Source organism: Triticum urartu, chromosome 5A (assembly GCF_056163025.1).
Source record: "Triticum urartu cultivar PI428250 chromosome 5A, HENAU_Tu73, whole genome shotgun sequence".
Taxonomy (NCBI): domain Eukaryota; kingdom Viridiplantae; phylum Streptophyta; class Magnoliopsida; order Poales; family Poaceae; genus Triticum; species Triticum urartu.
This window is the reverse complement of record NC_141877.1, coordinates 534,383,610-534,403,899: the sequence shown is the minus strand read 5'-3', so window position 1 is coordinate 534,403,899 and position 20,290 is coordinate 534,383,610. Positions and strand designations below refer to the sequence as shown.

At 45.9% G+C, this 20,290-nt stretch overlaps 2 long non-coding RNA genes across 4 annotated transcripts; one reads left to right on the top strand and one right to left on the bottom strand.

The window, feature by feature from the left end:
* Positions 1 to 34: 34 nt before the first annotated feature.
* On the bottom strand, positions 35 to 17,630 carry LOC125510336 (uncharacterized). Of its 3 annotated transcripts, XR_015602599.1 has the most exons (8): positions 16,848 to 17,630; positions 16,668 to 16,735; positions 12,992 to 13,019; positions 9,677 to 10,241; positions 9,365 to 9,586; positions 3,090 to 3,190; positions 536 to 674; positions 35 to 301 (listed from the first exon to the last, which is right to left on the bottom strand). It is a non-coding gene; the product is annotated as an uncharacterized LOC125510336 (long non-coding RNA). The 3 variants fall into 3 exon arrangements; XR_007284550.2 differs by having other exon boundaries at positions 35 to 674; XR_015602598.1 differs by lacking the exon at positions 3,090 to 3,190 and having other exon boundaries at positions 35 to 674.
* On the top strand, positions 13,032 to 14,900 carry LOC125510338 (uncharacterized). The gene is made up of 2 exons (XR_007284552.2): positions 13,032 to 13,797; positions 14,209 to 14,900. It is a non-coding gene; the product is annotated as an uncharacterized LOC125510338 (long non-coding RNA).
* Positions 17,631 to 20,290: the final 2,660 nt, after the last annotated feature.

The following is a 20,290-nucleotide window of genomic DNA, read 5'->3' as shown; positions in this document are numbered from 1 at the left end:
CCCCCCCCCCCCCCCCCCGCGTGAAAATTCAAAAGAAAAAAAGTTCTTGTCACGAACCCAGATAGCAATTTAGAGATTACAAGTCTGGATACAAGAATTGGGGGAAGGAGGAGGAAGGGGAAAGAGGTAGCCACCGCCGCCGATTCGTTGATCCATTGGATAGATTCTTCGTTGCTTCCTCTCCCAGCACTTGTAACCCGTAGCAGTCGGTAATGCACAGGCAGGCCTGGCCCATGTGATATCCAAGGGCCAGCCCAGTATATGTATGGGCTAGGAAGGTCCCTGACAAGAACAGTGTGCTCTGGTTCATAGAAGATGTCCATGAAAGAGTTAGAAAGACCTGGAACAATTTGGCTAATACAGATAGTAAGACGGTAACTGTGGTAGTAGAGGGATAGGTGTAGCCAGCCACATATATGTCTATAAGATTGACAGGTGCAAATGGGCTCAATCTGAAAGTCGTGTAAAGAGATCATCAAAAGAAATTAAGCAAACAGTCATGAGAATAAGAAAGACAGCCACCAAAATCCATAACCTGATTTTTTGTATGCAGCGCTCAGAGACGATGAACTATTGGACCATTCTAACCAAGTTACTTAAGCAAGCTTTGCAACCGAAATGAAGCTGCTGTACTGAAACTTTGAACATCTGCACTTCGTCCACAACCGGTTCTCCTGCAACAAATAAGAATTCCATTTATTTAATAGAATGTGATACAAAATAGAAGAGGTAAAAAGACCTATGTTGCAAAAAGAGGAAGATTACCACCGTAAGAATCCCAACTAATTAAAATCATAATAGGGAAGATATGTTTTGTAAAATGAGGAAGATATATATTCTGCCTTGCTGGGTCAAACAGCGCAGGGCCACTTGTAATTTCATAGTGCAACAAAATTGTCATAAAGAGATACCGCAACTGAAAATTAGTAGCCCATACAATAGCTACTTCGAAAATCTTGAACCATTCATTATCATCCCTGACTAAGCCCCGGGCTTGTCAACACGTCTTAGAAAGTCCCATAAAGGACGCCATTATAACACCTCACATCTCAAAGCAAGTGCACCTGTGACTACCATGAGTAACATCCGATGGGAAAAAAGCTCACCAGACGTACATGGGAGCCTTGGTTGAGTGGTTGGGTATGCGGTTGTGTAGCCTAACGATCCGAGTTCAATTTCTAGAATTGACAGGTGATGCACAGGGGTTTTCCTTCATTTATTGACGATCAAGTTTGGTGTGTGGTGAAACCACTCATCAAAAAATATCTTCTTACTCATTTATCTTCATACTCATTTAAAAATTTCTGAGGACCATGTTTATCTTGTTACTCATACTAAAATGGTCGTATGCATCTCTAGTTGGTGCAGAGGGCGGGGAAGTAAAATTCTCCCCCATTTAAGGCATACAGTGCTGCCTCCTCCCGACTCGCCCTCGTGTGGTGGACGGCGGCGGCACAACCGGGTCAGGGCCCAGGCGCGGGCTTGGTCTCCGGGTCATGGTCGGCGCGATGGCGGGTGCAGCACGTCGGCAGCTGGGCGGATCTGCAGATTCCATCCTTGTTTGGTCCTTGACGGCGCGGACAACTTCGGGGGGAAACCCTAGATCTCCTTGGGATCGAGCAATGGTGGTGCTTTTGCATCGTAGTCCCTCTTCAGGGCATCGTTTTGTAATTTGCTCCCGTTGAAGGGACCAGCGACGCCGACGGCGCACGCCCGGTGGCGCAAGTGCCGATGAAAATCGTGCAGACTACGGTCATGGCGGATGATGGCGGCGTCTTTGATGTCATTTCCTTGTCGAGGCATCGTCGTTGCAGTTTGCGTCATCAGGCTCAGGATGCTCCGAGGGAAACCCTAGATCTGGGTCTCCCGGATCGGATGATGATGGCGTTCTCTGTATCGCTTTCTCTCCTGGGGGCATCGTTTTGAAGCAAGTGATGGATGGAGGTGGCAAGAGGAGGAGCGGTGTTACATTTACCGCAAGGCCGACAACGGATCACGGCGGCATGGCGCTGCGGAGTTTCGGCGATGGCGCGCGTGGATGGACACACGCAGGATGGTGGCGTTGTCTGGCATCATGGTGGCGTCGACGGCAGGCCTGGCAAGGTTGATGCAGCAGTACAACACTGAAGATGGATTGGTGGCAGTTGGCTGCGGCGGCCTCATACCCGGCAGGTGTCCTGGTTGGGACCTCGGGTCTTAGATGTTAGGTTTGGTTGTGAGGTTTGTTTGGTATTAGACCCAGTCAGCATCCCTTCATCAACTGGATAGGAGTAGCGACAGATGTTGTTAGACGATGGTTTTAATCTTACTGTTAGTATGACTTTATAAAGTTTTGTGTGAATAATTAATAAAATGGTTGCATGCATCGCTTTTTCTAAAAAAAGACGTACATGGTAGATACAACCAATTCGACCGCCTAATTTTTATTTCCTCCGCCTTCTAGTCCATACTCTGTCCGAACTATGTCAGGTCCACTCCGGAGGGAAATTCATCAAATATCTTAAACACCTGGCATCCTCAAATTCTTGTAATTAGTGTTCTTATAGCGAGTATGTTCAGAGGACCGTAGAGAAAAAACAGGTTCGTATTAATTAACTTGTTAATTTGCTCTCTGCAGCCACTCACAAATTATACACAAACATAATCGACAAAATCCGGAGCTGACCCTCAAGTAAGCTAGCTAGGTTCTGGGCTTAGTGCTGAAGTGCATAGTACTGTGCTACATCACATTACAGGGAGACGATGATATGAGCAGGAGGAAATTGAGTATCCTGAACTGTAACAGAACAGCCCCATGACCGCAAACCGTCGATACATCAAGATCTTTATTTTACCATCTCTAAATAAATCTCTGAACACACAAAAGATCAAGGGACTGACTGAAGGCACAGTTAGCTTCAACCAAGCTCTGTTATACTACATGAAGAAGAATAAAGCATGTGAGACTGGGTATCTCCATTGCCACTCTGCTCCACATTGGTCAGCTCAAACAGACTCCAGCCAGTACTAAATGGCAGGGAGCAGCGAAGGTTTAAGCCACATCCTATCTGATCCACCCAACGATTTACTAAGTTTAAGACTGGACTTACTTTTTTCCAGTAAAATAGCTTCCTTGCTATGCATTATTGATCCAGTAATCAATACCATAATCATCACTCATCATTATAGGTTTCACTCTTGTTTGTAAACTCTGCAGAAATATTAACCACATAAATCTTGTAAGCACTTATCTACGAAAAATTGGTTCTGCATGTAAGTACACTAATTCTTGCAAAACATAAATCTGCTTGGACTGAAATCCTGGAACAGCATAACTGTTATTTGGGCTCTAAAACTTTCACCACATAAAACAACTACTGTGAGAAGGAACACGGGCACCACAAGTTAAGCAAATTTTCCAGCCTCGACATGATCTCTATTGTATTGTCTCAGCCCATGATCTCTAGTGTATTTGCCAACACCATGTCCAGCCACAGCCCACAGTGCATGGCAAAAATCAGACAACACAGATAACAACCTAGTGCTCAGTTACCATCTCTGACCGTCTTATCGCCCCTCACGTCGCCCTCGCGGGCGACCCGGGGGGAAAACCCTAGCCGCCGCCCCTCGAGTCTCCTCCTCCTCTCCCCCTCCTCGCCGCCGTCCATAGCGCCGTCGGGCGAAGCCTGGCCGGCTGGGCGGCAGCGGAGCTTCTCCCCATCCTCTCCGTCTTGGCTGGCGCGGGACAGCGGGATCCAGAGGAACGCCGGGCGAACGTGGGGTCCGGCGGCGCGGCGGGCGTGTAACGCCCCGAGACCGTTGCGCCAGGTGTCTTCCAGTTATTCGCCGTTGTTGCCTTGTCATTTGTTTGCGTGTCATGCATTTCATATCATGTCATCATGTGCATCTCATTTGCATACGTGTTCGTCTCATGCATCCGAACATTTTTCCCGTTGTCCGTTTCTCAATCCGACACTTCTACGTCCTCCAGTGCCTCCTTTTGTTCTTTTTCCGGTGCTGGTGTTAAACTTTCTCGAAATGGACCGAGATTTTCCAAGCGGCCTTGGTACACCATCGATAGACCGCCTGTCAAGTTTCGTGCCATTTGGAGTTCGTTTGATACTCCAACGGTTAACCGGGGAACCGCAAAGGCCTCGTGTGTGTTGCAGCCCAACACCCCTCCAAAGTGGCCCAATAACCCAGCCAAACCCTCTCCATCCTCTCGGCCGTTCGATCACGATCGCGTGGGCAAAAACCGCACCTCATTTGGACTCTCCTAACTCCCTCTACCTATATATATGTCCTCTCCCCCGAAATTTTCACGGATGAAACCCTAGCCCCGCTCCTCTCGCGCCACCGGACAAAAATCGCCGCCGACGGACATGTCCGCCGGCCACCTCACTCCGACCAATGAGGGGACGCCACGTCATCGCGCCGGCGCCCTCGCCCACTTACATCGCGCCACGTCAGCTCGCCCGCGCCTCCTCTCTCCACCGCACCCGCCGCGGCACGCCGAGGCCCGGGTCGGGCCCTCCCGGCCCATCTCGTCGCCGCCGCGCTCCGCAGGCGCCCTGCCCCGAGCGCCGCCCGGCTCCCTCCTCCGCCGCCTCCTCGCGCCATCACGCCGCTCGCTGCCGGTGATCTCCACCTCGCCGGCCTTCGTCGTTGCCTGCGTTGTGCGCCGCCCGCCGTCTTCACTGCCGCGCCACGCCGCCGCTTCAACTGCCGACCCGCGCCGCCACACTTGCTCGCCGCCGCCACCCTTTGCACGCACGTCACCGCCCGGGGCCCCTTCTCCCCGCCTCCTCGTCAGCTCGCCGGAGCGCCCACCTCGCCTCGCCGGAGGCCGCACCCTCGCCGTATTTGGGGAAGGTGGATGAGATCCACCAACCCCGAGAACCAAAAAGGCACCCTCGCCCCTCCCGGATCTTCTCGTCCCGGGTCCTCCTCGTCCCGGTTCCCGCGAGGTCTAAATTTCTGCCAAGTCCCAAATCCGTGCAATTTTATGCACCTGTTCAACATGCCATAACTTTGTGTGTGCTGCTCCGTTTTATGCGTGTAGTATATCAAAATGTTCATCTGGATGTGCTCTTCATTTTGTTCCATTGCATCATGCTTGTTTGAGTCCATCTTGATGCCCAAATCATGGGTGCAAGAGTGCTATAAAATGTTAGGTGCTGATTCTTGGCAGATTATGAGCTTTTGTCATTTTTGCCATGATTAGTGTGTGCTGCATATGGGCATTAGCTCTACATGTGTTTTGGGCTATGCCATTCCATCTTTACAGGGCTGTATGTCATGTATTTTTGTGATCAATGTGGTGACTACCACAAGCATGCAAAGTAGCTCTCGTGATATTGCTGATTTCAGATATTTAGAATTTCACTAAGTCTTTGTCTGCTGTTATTTTTATGCCATGTATTCATGTTGCTATAGTGAGATCCATGCTTCTTTTGAGTATGTTCAGTAAGGATGTTTTGGACATATGGATGTGCTCTATCCATCCGTGTCCCTATTTGCATTTATGGAGTGCCCTAGGATGACTCAATCTTGCTCTACTTTTGATATAAAATGTTTCTGGCAGATTGTTTACATGTTAATCAATTTTGCCAAGGTCGTTGTAGTTGATCCATGCATGCTATGAGTTTGTGCTTGCTTTGGTTAGCTTCATGAACATGTCTTCTTGCTGGTAGTATGTTTAGCTTGTCATGCAATGCCTTGTGATGAGTGATTCGAGCTCGCAAACATGCCTTCATAATTCTGGTTATGCCATGCCAAGTTTTTCTGCTAAGTCTGAATCTGCTAACGAAACTTACTATGTTTACCTGGGTGCCATCATATCTTCTAATCCTTTTTGGCTTATGGTCAGTAAGGGACTTTTGTTATGTGCTTTGAGTAGATTCATGCTATGCTTTTGTTTTCTATAATCTTTTCCTGTAGCATGTTGTTAGCTTGCTCTGAACTTTGCTTCCTGATGTTAATTCCTGGCATGTTGTTATTTTCACTAAGTCTGTGATGCTGATATCTTTTGCAATATTGCCATGCTTGTTCGAACCTGCTATCTTGTGATTTAGCCGTAGCTCAGTGTTCATCTTTTGTCAAGCATCTTGAGTAGATCACTGCCATGTACTTAGTTGCCATGTTGGAGTGCAGTGGCTTAGTTTCTCGTTGCATTTTAGATAGCATTGTGCTCTTAATCGCAGATTTGTGCCATTATTGTTTTGCTTGCCATTTGCAAACCGTGTCTCCGATTCCGGCGATCTTTATATCGTTTTCGACTGGAACCATCTCATCTTTCCAGCGGCACTCTTGGTTTGCCAAGTTGAGGCCTGATTCAATCTTTCCCTTCCGAAGCATGCATATGCATTGCATATCACATCTCGCATATCATGTCTTGTTTTGCATCATGTTGCTTGCGCATTGCACCATGTTTGATTATTGGTCTTTTGCTTCTGTGCTTGTCTTGGGTAGATCCAGGAGACGAGTTCCTGATCGTGGAACCTGTTGAGTATGCTTACGAGGATCACGCTTTCATCAACTCAGAGAACTTTGTAGGCAAGATGACCATACCCTCGAAATCACTTCTATCTTTGCTTACTAGATGCTCGCTCTATTGCTATGCCGCGATACCTACCACATGCTTTATCATGCCTCCCATATTGCAATGTTCAGCTTCTAACCCACCTTGTCCTAGCAAACCGTTGTTTGGCTATGTTACCGCTTTGCTCAGCCCCTCTTATAGCGTTGCTAGTTGCATGTGAAGATGAAGTTTGTTCCTTGTTGGAACATGTTTATTGTTGGGGTATCACAATATCTCTTATTTAATTAATGCACCTATATACTTGGTAAAGGGTGGAAGGCTCGGCCTTATGCCTGGTGTTTTGTTCCACTCTTGCCGCCCTAGTTTCCGTCATACCAGTGTTATGTTCCTTAATTTTGCGTTCCTTACGCGGTTGGGTGATAATGGGAACCCCTTCACAGTTCTCCTTGAATAAAACTCCTCCAGCAAGGCCCAACCTTGGTTTTACCATTTTCCTCACCACCACCTACTTTTTCCTTGGGAGTCGCGCTCCCGAGGGTCATCTTTATTTTAACCCCCCCCCTTGGCCAGTGCTCCTCTGAGTGTTGGACCAAACTAGAGCCCCTTGCAGCGCCACCTCGGGGAAACTTGAGGGTTGGTTTTAGTTGTACGGATTGCTCATCTGGTGTGCCCTGAGAACGAGATATGTGCAGCTCCTATCAGGATTTGTCGGCACATTCGGGCGGCTTTGCTGGACTTGTTTTACCATTGCCGAAATGTCTTGTAACCGGGATTCTGAGTCTGATCGGGTCGTCCTGGGAGAAGGAATATCCTTCATTGACCGTGAGAGCTTGTAATGGGCTAAGTTGGGACACCCCTGCAGGGTTTTGAGCTTTCGAAAGCCGTGCCCGCGGTTATGGGCATATGGGAATTTGTTAATGTCCGGTTATAGAGAACTTGACACTTGACTTAATTAAAATGCATCAACCGCGTGTGTAGCCGTGATGGTCTCTTTTCGGCGGAGTCCGGGAAGTGAACACGGTTTTGGAGTTATGCTTGTGCGTAAGTAGCTTCAGGATCACTTCTTGATCATTCTTAGTTCTAGATCATACTTTGCTTCTCTTCTCGCTCTCTTTTGCGTATGCTGGTGCTTGCTGCAGCTCCACCTCACTACCCTTTTCCTATCCATAAGCTTAAATAGTCTTGATCTCGCGGGTGTGAGATTTCTGAGTCCCCGTGGCTCACAGATACTTCCAAAACAGATGCAGGTGCCGATGATGCCAGTGCAGGCGACGCAACCCATCTCAAGTGGGAGCTCGATGAAGATCTTGTTCCTTGTTTTGTTTCTTTTACGGTCGATCAGTAGTGGAGCCCAGTTGGGACGATCGGGGATCTAGCATTTGGGGTTGTCTTTATTTATTTTGGTTCCGTAGTCGGACCTTGATTGTATTCGCGATATTGTATGATATTTATGTATTGTTTGAAGTGGCGATTGTAAGCCAACTCTTTATCCCTTTCTTATTCAGTACATGGGATGTGTAAAGATTACCCCTCTTGCGACTTGCCTACTATGTGGTTATGCCTCTAAGTCGTGCTCCGACACGTGGGAGATATAGCCGCATCATGGGTGTTACAGGGCGGGTCTCCCATCGGCGTCGTGCGCGGCGCGACGGTGGCGACCTGCGTGTCGTGAGGTGGTGGCTGCATTGGCCTGACCGGTGGTCGCGGGTGCCGTCGGATCCTTCTGGATCCTTTCTTCGGACTCCGTCGGCCGCCGCGGGGTGGTGATGATCATCGCTGGCCATGTCGGATCGTTGGATTCAGCATCTGGAGATCTACAAGGAGTTCTTCTCGATCCTCCTTTCTGGTGGGTTGAGCCCCATGTCTCTTTCATCTTCGCGGGTTTCGGATCGTGGCTTGCCGGATCCGGAGTACACGGAGGTTTGGTGGCATAGGATGAGGACTGGAGGTAACTTTGGTCGGCGTGTTTGGCCCGGCATCGGCGACGTCGCTTGACGCCGTTACCCTTCCTGGAGGAGAAGCCGAGGTCCCCCCTATCCACCCCAGAACCCCTCCCGGACGAAAGTCCAAAATTCAGTCTAGATTGGGCGATGGCGGTGTCCTGCACGTCGTATCCTCCATGGAGGCGCCGTCTTGGGAGGAACTGCTGTTCGGGGGAGAGATGTTGTGGATGGTAGGCTCCGAGTAGCTCCAGCAGTGGCGATGGTGTGGAGGTTGCCAGGTGGTGCAGCGTTGTATCTACTGCGTCATTGACGACGAGTGGTGGCGGCATGGTGCAGCTGCATATCGATGACGGATGCGGGTGGATGGACAAGCGCAGGGTGGTCGAGCTGTCTGGCGCCATGGTGGCGTCGACGGCAGGCCTGGCAAGGTCTGTGCGTTAGTACCTGCTCTGGAGATGGATCGGTGGAAGAAGGCGGCGGCAGCCTCGGTGAGTGCGCCGGACTGGCGTGTGACCCAGTCCCGGTATGTGGCTAGGATGGGGCATCCGGCATTAGATGTTAACATTTGGTGCGATGTCTGTTTGGTATTAGGCTCGAACATTCGACACCACTGCATCAAAGGGGGAGGAGTAGCAATAGATGTTGCCTAGATGGTGGCTTCAGGTTTATTGATGTACTATTTTGTAAGGTCATTTGTGCTTAATAATTAATAAAGTGATTATATGCATTGTCCAGATGCAGAGGCCGGGGGTGCATCTTCCTTTTCTAAAAAACCCACCTCTGAATAAATCTCTGAACACACAAAAGCTTGAGGGCACTCAGTTAGCTACAACCAATCTCAAGAATAAAGGGAAGGGGGAACAGCAGGGCTGTTTTTGAGTGTGGTCGAGGCATCACATACCTCTGGTGTAGCCACCGTCGGCGATATTGGATGGCTCGACAAACGTTCTTCTACCTCCGGCGAACTTGGTGCTTCTTCCTTCAGCGAACTCAAAGGCGACATGATGCTTCTCTGGACCCAGAATTCTGGGAATTGATGGATTTTCTGATGGAGATTCCGGCCAGAAACACTTCCTTCTTATAGCAGCGAATTCCAATCCGGGTCGGGACTCAATTGATTTATCTGTTGGAGAAGGACACGGGAGCAGGATGTCCGTCAGAGATTGAAATCAAACGCGTGAGCAGGATGTCCGTCAGAGATTCAGAAGCCTACTACGGTGCAGGCCGGAGACGACTGGCAGTGGTGGACAGCTCACAGTGGCGCGTGCTCGCGTCCGGCGCTGGTGCACAACGTACTCACCCTGCCTCCTCCGGGCATGGTCTCCCTCCACCACCAGCGCGAGTGCTGAAGCCGAAGCCACTCCATCGTCGCCTCTGCTTACCTGATGCAAACACCTCGGCATCCATGGTCGACTTCTCCCATCGTCCTATCCTCCGACCGCCCCTTGAATATCCGACGCCCGTGCCTCCTTGCCTGCCTTCTCGCCGTCCTCTGCTCCGGCCGCCACTTCGCTAGCCGACGCCGATGCCTCATTGCCTTTGGCCGCCTCTGCCTCCTCATGTTGGCCGACAACCAACGCCACCACTCCACCTCGACGCGCGGCAGAAGCCGTCTCCGCCGCACATGCCTCGGCGAGCGTCGTCCATCCTCCCCACGCGAGGCACGATGGCCGGACAACCACCACCACCACCACTGCCCCGCCTCGCCGCGCCGTCTCCGCCGCACACGCCCCGTCGAACGTCCTCCATCCTCCCGCGCGAGGCACGGCGGCCGCCAGCTCAAGACATAATGGATAAGATGAAGGGGAGGGTAAGGACTGAATTCAAATAACTATAGGGTTTGTTTTGTAAAAGTGAAATGTTTTCTCAGAATGCCACTAAAGCAGGGACCGGGGGTTGATTTCATGTAAACCGAGGGGCTTTTTTGAAAAACTAATACTACGACGGACCACCAGAAGCAATAGCTGTTTTATTATTACTAGCACAAATGCCCGTGCGTTGCAACGGAAGAAAACAATGGTTCCTATCAATTAAGGTTGGCCAGGTTGAGGAACTATGTAGTAGAAGAATGGTCGCTACTGACAAGGAAGGATGGATCAATCGAGGAACGTGTGGCGTGAGCTCGAGACGGCGGTATGATTCCATGTAAACTAATTGACTGAACAACATTAAGTTTAGATTATTAGATCTACTGAAAAATTATGCATAATAGCTCAAATTTTCTGTGCAATAACACAATCTGCAAAAAAATGGCCACTTCTTTTATATATACACACAGAGAAAAGAGTAATGTAAACATTCTTTACCGAGAATTCACATTGGTATTTTTGGATAAACGAATGCTTAGGATGGCACATTCTATAGCCTTCGTGCCCCAAAGCAACCAAGAGGTTGGGAGTTCAATATCAAAACCAAACATATATTTTCATCTTTTTTGTCAAGAGGTAAATACACCAGGAGTCATAGAACTTGCACGTGACGGTCAGTTTGGTGCACAAACTTGTAAAATACGTGTTTCTGGTCATCAAACTTGCACAAACGTTCATATACGGTCACATTCCATGTACGCGGATGTATCCGTGGTCTATGTGGCATGCCAGCATGGCCAGGGCCCACCGTAAGCCCGCGACGCATGGTAGATCTGCAGACTTTTTCTTTATTTACGTATTATACACCTATTTTTTTAACTTATTAAGCCCCTAAAATAAAATTATTTTTTATTTACGTATAAAGCCCCTAAAATAAAATGAAAAAACAAGGGATGGTTCGGTTACAAACTAGGGACGTGCCACTACTAGGCTCAGGTTAACAACCACCAAACCAATGATCATTCATGTCTAGGTAGCACAAATAATTTTTATATCATATAAACATGGCCGAAAAATCAATTTTACAAGAAATGTAACCCCAAAAAAGAGAGCACCGTGGCTCGACTATGTGACCTCGTGATCAATGTTAACTAAGATTACCACCGGGTTTCGAAAACACAACATATCCAAATGGGATAAATATTTTTCATGTTGTTATTCCTTCTTGTTCTATGTAAGAAAAAAATTTATATTTTTGTGTTTGTGATATTTAATAAATGTTTATGTGTTACAAAAAAGGTGTGTGACATTTAAAAAAATGTTTAAACATTGTAAACCACATTTGTGTAATTAAAAATGATACGTTGCATTTTAAAAATGTTCGTGCATTCCAAAAAAACTGGTCATGACATTTTTTAAATGCCTATACAATGTATAAAACTGTTTGTGTAGCTTAAAAATGTTTTGTACCATCCGAAAATGTTAAAAACATAGTTGAAAAAAGTTTCAAAACTTGTATTTGAAAAAAATGTTAATCATATGTTTCAAAAGTATTAAGCATATATTTTTTAAAATACTCCAAACATAGATGTATACTGGAGTATTTAAAATATATATATATATATATATATATATATATATATATATATATATATATGTATCATAACATAGATGTATACTGGAGTATTTAAAACATCAAAACATATGTGTATCATATGGAGTATATGTTTCAATACACATAAATTTCAAAACTTGTATTTGAAAAAATGTTAATCTGGACAGGTTGTGTTGATTAACATTTTTTTAAATACAAGTTTTTGAAACTTTTTAAAATGTCGCATACCTTTTTTTGTAACACATAAATATTTTTTGAATGTCACAAACACAAGAATATAAATTGTTTTCTTACATCTGGACGTGTTGTGTTGTCGGTGGTAATCTTAGTTAACCTTGACCACAAGGTCACATGATCGAGCCACGGTGCTCATTTTTTCCATGTTACATTTCTTGTAAAATTTATTTTCAGTCAATGTTTATATGATACAGAAATTAGTCGTGCTATATAGACATGAATAGTCAGTAGTCTGGTGGTTGTACACGTGAGACTACTAGGGCACGTTGCAGCTTCAAAACCCCATATCGCTTGCTTTTTAATTTTATTTTTAGGGGCTTAATACGAAAATAAAAAAAGGCAAAGGCTTCTCTGCAGATTTAGATGCTACAGCGGATGACAGTGGGCCTTGGCCACACTGGAATGCCACATAGGCCATGGATACGTTCGTGTACATGAAATGTGACCGTATATGAATGCTCGTGCAAGTTTGATGACCAGAAACACGTATTTCACAAGTTTGTGCACCAAACTGACCATCGCGTGCAAGTTCTATGACTTCGGATGTATTTACCTCTTTTGTCAAAGGTGGCAGGAGCAGGCCCATCACAGGAAGGTCTAGGCCCAGCCGGTTGGGGCGTAGCGCATGTTTTCATGTGAAACGGTACCACCTCGTCGGGTAATAAAATAATTTTAAAAATTCAAAATAATGAAATCACCTAAGCGGGACGAAACCAAGAATATCACCTTGCTTTAATAATAGGTATAGACTAGCAAAAAATGCCCGTGCGTTGCAATGGGAGAGAAAAAAAATTGCATGTATGTACTTCAAAAAGTATGGCTCATGACCTCCGTAGGTCCACACCATCTTCTCTAACACGATGCTCACCTATGTCACCTCTTAAAGCTCCTTTCCGCTTTCATTGATAGTGGTCACGGTGTCCAAGACAATGCACATGAGCAACACAAATAATGATAGAAATGAGTAGAGTGTGTTTTTCCATATAACTTCATTCAAAACAAATAATAAATAGCACATAGGTAATCATAGCGCATACCATCAAAATATACAGCCATTAATATTGTGTAACCGTTTTCTCCGGCTAACAAAATCACTTTGATATTATTTTAAAAGCTACATCCTTTTGATCGATGGATGTGTACAATTGAAAACCTTGACAATTGAAATATAAAATTAAGTTGTTAAATTTTGATCTACCGATATTTTTTTGATTTTTTTATAATCAAACTACATGGTCATGTGCAATTTTCTTTTTTGAGAAGCACCATGTGCAAATTAGTACTCTAGCAATCCAACCACGTAATTTGAATTGACCTCGTACACTTAGAATTTTTTAAGCAAACCCCATACATTTGGATTTTTTTTAGATAAACCGTACACTTGGATGTGTTACCACGGGCCAGCTACTTGGGCCTGACTAACCTCGCAGGAAGCCGAGCTAACACCTATGGCTCAGCCGCCCCACCGCTTGGGTATGGCAGCGCACACGCCTTATCCCCTGGTTCCCCACCGCTGAAATCGTATCCTCTCGTCTCGATTCTTCCTCTCCCTCTCACTTTTCTCATCTTCATTCGCGCAAGGTGCGGGCTTTGCAAGGCTGCTCTCCAAGGGGCAGGCGACAGCCACTGGTGACACCGTGTGTCACAACACACGCATTTTCAACTTGTACATTGGTAATTGTTTGAGGAGTGTGGCTTGTGTGTTTAATATGTTCCTTCGTAGCCTTCCATTGAGTTTAATATGTTCCTTCACTGCTTGTTGCTGCCTCAAGCAGCCGCCGTATATAAATTAATTAGATTGATTACAAAGGAGCGAGGTGGTACTATTTATATTTTGATAATAAACATATTTCTTCTTACAACAAAAGCACGCAACCGCACTCGTTCCTATCCCCCCTTCGCAAATCCTCCCTTTTTGCCACTCCAGTAGCCTGGCCTCCCTGCTTCCGACCGCGCCTGGAGAGGAGCTCCAGCTGTGCCACGAGCAGGCCAGCCTAGGAGCTGTCGCTGCCCCCTCTCTCCTTCTCTCTCTCTCTCGGCTTTTACCTTCTTCTTCTCTCTGTTTCTAATCTTTGTTTTCTATAGGGAAGTCACCATGGAACAACCCCGCTGCCTTGGAGCTCGCCCCGCCTCCGGCCGGCCACCCATCCGTCGGCCTCGTGCTCCTCCACCTCGATCCGTCCGCCCCACTGCTGGACCGGAGCAGCCGGGTCCGCCGCCCAGACCACCAACCAAGAGCCGCCTCTTGCCTGTCCTACGGTCGGGAGGAGGACGACCGAGAGGAGCGGCCATTGATCCGTCACCTGGGCCGCCTTGGAGCACGCCCTGCCTCCGGCCCGCCACCTCTCCGTCAGCCTCGCGCTCCTCCGACATGATCCGTCTGCCCCGCCGCTGGATCCGCCGCCCAGACCACCAACCAAGCGTCGGCCCTTGCCTTTCATACGAAACTAAGCTACAACATCCAGCTACGCTAGCCCACTTATCTGACTATGTACAACTTACACACTAGTTATATCGTTCTGAAACAAGAATAAACAAAAAAGGCAGTGATTAGTAACTGAAAATTCAAACTAGCAGCCTCATTTGTACGGGTTTTAGAACAATGTACCCTAGTTTTATCATTTTTTCTGCACGTCTCACATGGTTCACAAACCCGGGCGTCCTCTTTACTCCTTTTAAGATGTAAAATATCATGATGTTTGCACGTAAGTTATCAGGTACGAAATTCTAATGTTGCCATGCTTTTCTCACTCAAGTTTTTGGGGTATGTTTCTCAATAGCTTTTTCTCTGTTTGTATTTAAATTATCAGGTATCGGCTTCGTATATTACCATGATATTTGCAGATAACTTATCGGGGGTGTATTTTTCAACACCCCCTCCAGGTCAATGTTACCATGGTGTTTGTATGTAAGTAATTAGATCTGTGATGAGTAAATTATCACGTTATTTAGACAGAGGTTATCACGTGTTCATTAAAAAAAATCACTTGGACAAATTTATTACGGTGTTTTGTACCAAAGTTATCATGTTTGCGGTGTGTAAATCGTCATGCTAGGTACATAGAAGGTACTGCGTGTACCTTTTCAACAATTTTTTCACCCCCATATCATAAAAATTACCATGATGTTCATACACAAGTTATCAGATCTGCATGAGTAAATTATCATACTATTTACACAAAGGTTATACGGGAAATGTTTTCAACAACTCTTTCTCTGAGTCAAAAATTGTCGTGGTGTTTGTACGAGTATTATGCGGTGTGTATCTTACTGTGTTATTTACACATAATTTATCGGGGTATGTTTCAACATCTTTTTTCTCAGAGTCAAAAGTTAGCACGGTGTTTGTTCGTAAGTTATCATGTCTGCGGTGCGTGAATTACCATTATATTTACATAAAAATTAACGGGAATTATTTTCTCAATAAATTTTCAACTAGTCAAAATTACTGCAGCCTTTGTAAGTAAATTAGTATGTCTGCAAGGTCTAAATTACCATGCTATTTACATAGAAATTACCGCGAGTATTCTCTAAAACATTTCCCTATCCAAAATTACCACGGTGTTTGGATGTACATTACCGTGTTATTTGCACATAAGCTATCAAGGGTAATTTGCAATGATTATTATCCTAGTTAAAATTACCAAGGTGTTTGGATGTAAGTTATCAGGTCCGTGAGGCATATATTACCATACTATGTACAAATAAGTTAGCAAGAGTATATTTTCCAACAATTTTTTCGTAGGGCAAAAGTTATCATGGTGTTTGTATGTAAGTTATCGGTTATGAGTTGCTTATACTATCATGATTTTTTTAATTAGTGGGGGTATGTTTGAACAAAAAAAATCCGGGGTCAAAAACTTATCATGGTTTTTGTAGGCAGTTTAACAGGTCCGCAGTGCTTAAAATAATATGCTATGTGCACAAAATTTACCATTGTATGTTTACAATAAATGTTTTTTCATCGAACAAAAAATTATTGTGATATTTCAGACGTAAGTTATCAAATCTATGGTGCTTATATTATCGTGCTATTTACACAAAAATTATCGAAGGTATGTTTTCAATGTTTTTTAGTTGTGACTCAAAATTATTGTGGTGTTTGTGTGTAAGTTATCTAGTCCTTGGTGCTTATATTACCAACTATTTACAGAGAAAATCACCAGGGTTATATTTTTCAGCAAAAATTTAGGGTCAAAATTACTGCGGTGATGGTACCTAAGTTATCAAAATCAGTATAGGGAACATTTTCAAGGAGCAGTTTACTGCGAGTGAGAGAGATACCTACCTGACAAAATATCATTCTTTTCAAAACTACTTTTTTTCTTACCAAAAAAGAAAGGTCCACGAGAATTATAGCAGCAGATAGCAGTACCATGAAGGAGCACGGACGTGTAATTTGCTAACTAGCAGCACGCTAGCTAGCTTGCCAAAAAACTAGCATTCGTTGGAAACAAAATTAAGGCATTCGTTGTACTAAAAAAGAAAAGGCATGTGTTGCCCAGAACCAAAATACTATTGTCTCCTCTGATTTTAGTTGCTACCTGAAGTTCAGCTGGAGCTACCGTGATTGAGTGCAGTCTCGCGGGAGCAGAGCCGCCCAGCACTGCAGCTGCAAGAACACCAATTAGTCTGGGAGACATAGAGCACATGGATCGATCTAGGAATCAGCCGAACCGACGGACGCAAAGAATCAATCGATCGGTTAGCCGAAGAGTAGGTACCTCCTGTTCAGAACAAGTTGAAGCGGCGGGATCCTGGTTGGTGGGCGGCGGCGCGCGTCGCCGGGGCTGGCGGACCCGAGAGAGGGAGGGGCAGCGGCTCGCTGGGGGTCGGAGGGTCGGCGGGATGCAGGTGGTACTGGTGTGGGCTGGCCGGCGCGGCGGGTGGGTGGTTGTCGTAGCGCCGACTATAGGTGGTGGACCTCGCGGCAGCGGCGCGCGCGACCAGGTGTAGGTCGAGACCTCCTCCAGCTCCAGGTCGAGACCTCCCCCAGCTGCAGGTAAGCCGAAGGGATGGGGAGGCAGTGGTTGGTCGGGAGGCGAGCGGGACGTGGTGGGGAGGCGGCGGTTGCCCGGACGGAGCGCGGGGCGGTTCAGGAAGCGGTGGTTGGCTGGATTTCGCGGTTTTGTTGTCGGGACGGGGGCGGCGCGTGTGGCAGGGGGTCGTCGCCGGAAGAGGAGCTGGGCGAGGCCGGGGGCAGCCTAGATGGCAGGGGAGGCGTGACAGCATACCAAAGATAGGCGGCGGGATCGCACGTCGACGCTTGGTGGCGGCAGGCAGTGGCGGCATCGGTTCCGGGCGGATCCAGGGAAAGGAGGCGGCGCGTCGGCCGGATACGGGGACGGGGAAGGGGCAGGGACAGCGCGTGGGTGCCGGTGGTTGGATAGTGCGCTTGGAAAGATGGCGAGCTCTAGCGATTTGGACGGAAGGTGTGGCATTTTTGTAAAAACGGTTCCGGTTGCCACATACATATTTCGATTTATTTATTACTATATTATTTTTTGCGGGGAAGATATTTATTTATATTATTTCATGACTGTTTCTAACATATTTACTTTAGTTTTGTGTATCTAATTAAAAATGAGAGTAATATATAATTAAAAATTACTCATATCTTGATAAAAAAATGTTCATTAAATTTTACAAAGTATTCATGTACTTTTAAGATGGCATGCATCCGATGAAAACCAACGTCTTTGAAATCTGAAACCTTTGCTTGTGAGATGTCGGATCGAATGGAATACTAATTATGGATGGGGTCGCATAACTTCAACCAATTCTTATTTCTTTTCTTCAGGAACTCTCTCTCTCTCTCTTTTATATGTGTGGTTGTGTGCATCTCTCAAAGGGCCATTGACCGAACTTTATTAGATGGGAAAGAAATACAAGCTGGTTACCAGTCTAGGCGCACTAGAACTGAAAACCAGAGGATGCTCTCCTAGAACCGCCATGGATACACGTGAGCCTGAACAAACAAGCATTGTCAAAACTAGTTACACGTGAGCTTGAACAAACAAGCTTGGTCAAAACTAGTCGCCCAGGTGGGAAATGCATCCTGCTGAATGTCTTCACGCACCATATCCAGCACTCTAATTTGGAACTCCATTCCTTCCACAGCCTCCAGTGTGTCAAAATTGAAAGAATAAGAAAGGCGTGGAAGCGTATACCTTCTGGCAGGGACATGTACGTGTTAAATACTCAGAGAAGATTACATCATGCGGCGCAGGTTGTTGCAAGACTTTGCCCCTACTCCAAGCTATACAAGATAAGGCTTGATCTATACTAACAACCTGCACCGGTTACAATATACACACGCCACAATATACGTGACAACATGTCACGTTTCCTACAACTACTAGCCTACACTTTAACATCTTCCTTTAATCTTAACGTGTCAAGGTTTAGATCATGCTTGAAGGCTTGTAGTTTTCTGACTTGAAGAGGCTTGGTGAATCCATCTGCAACTTGATCTCCTGTTGGAATAAACTGAACATCCAATAGTTTTTGTGCAACTCTTTCTTGAACAAAATGACACATGTGTTCTTCCAATCTCTTTGTGTTTTGTCCTTGCATGAAACACATGATTTGCAGAAAGATATGTTGCCCCAAGATTATCACACCACAAACATGACACATGTGTTCTTCCAATCCCTAGTTCATCAAGCAAAGTTTCAATCCACATTACCTCAGCAGTTGCATTTGCCAGAGACTTATATTCTGCTTCAGTGCTAGAACGTGAGACTGTGATCTGTCTCTTTGCATTCCAGGATACAAGATTTGACCTAAGAAAAATTGCAAAACCTCCAGTTGATCTCCTATCATCTAGACACCCGGCCCAATCTGCATCAGAGAATGCACTCACTGCCGTTGAAGGAGACTTGCATATTTTTAAGCCTGTTTCAGCACTGCCTTGAATATATCTTATGATCCTCTTAACAGTTGTCCAATGCAAAGAAGTAGGAGCATGCATAAACTGACAAACTTTATTAACAGCAAATGATATATCTGGTCTTGTCAATGTTAGATACTGCAATGCACCTACTGTGCTTCGGTATTTAGTTCCCTCTTCTGGACTTAACAGTTCTCCTTCATGCAAAGATAGCTTGTCAGTGGTAGACATGGGAGTACTAGAGGGTTTACAGTCTCTCATGCCTACTCGCTTGACTATGTCTCTGGCATATTTTTCCTGAGTTAACATAATACCATCATGACATTTTTTTACTTCAATGCCTAGGAAGTAATGCAACTCTCCTAGATCTTTAAGAGCAAATTCTCCTTTCAGATTTCTTAATAGTGCTGAGGTGGCTTCTTGTGATGAACTAGCAACAATTATATCATCAACATAAATCAACATAAACATGGTCACCTTCCCTTTTTTGAAGAAGAACAAAGACGTGTCTCCTTTAGATGCCTTGAAACCAAGTTGTTGTAGCTTTGTACTCAACTCGTGGTACCAGGCTCTGGGCGCCTGTTTTAGACCATACAAAGCCTTGTCCAGTTTACACACATGATGTGGTTTTGAACGGTACTCATAACCTGGTGGCTGTCTCATATAGACCTCCTCCTCGAGAACGCCGTGTAGGAACGCATTCTGTACATCCAATTGGCGAAGACTCCAACCCCTGAAAACAACAATAGACAAAACAAGTCTGATAGTAGCAGCCTTAACTACAGGGCTAAAGGTATCTTCATAATCAATCCCATAGCGTTGTTTAAAGCCTTCAGTTACTAATCTAGCCTTGTATCTATCTATAGTGCCATCAGGTCTTTTTTAACTTTGTACACCCACTTACAGTCTATGATATTTCTCCCTTGCTTTGAAGGAACTAAGTGCCAAGTTCGGTTTTTCACAAGTGCATCATACTCTGTGTGCATTTTCACTGCTTAGTGCCTCTGTCAAATTTTGAGGTTCACCAGAAGAAGCAAAGTTTGCAAACTTAAAGTTCTTCTCATACCTGACTGTACCGTCCTTGAATTTTGTAGGTTTCAAAATACCTTTCTGAGCACGTGTGGTTATCCGTGGCAACACGTCCTCACCCGTAGAAGATCCTTCTCCTCGTACTGCAGCTGACCGGATCGGGGTGGCTCCCTCTGCCACCGGGCTCGAATCCCGCGTGTGTGGGACCGGCGAAAGCGACCCGCCGGCTCGTCCCGCACCGCTCGT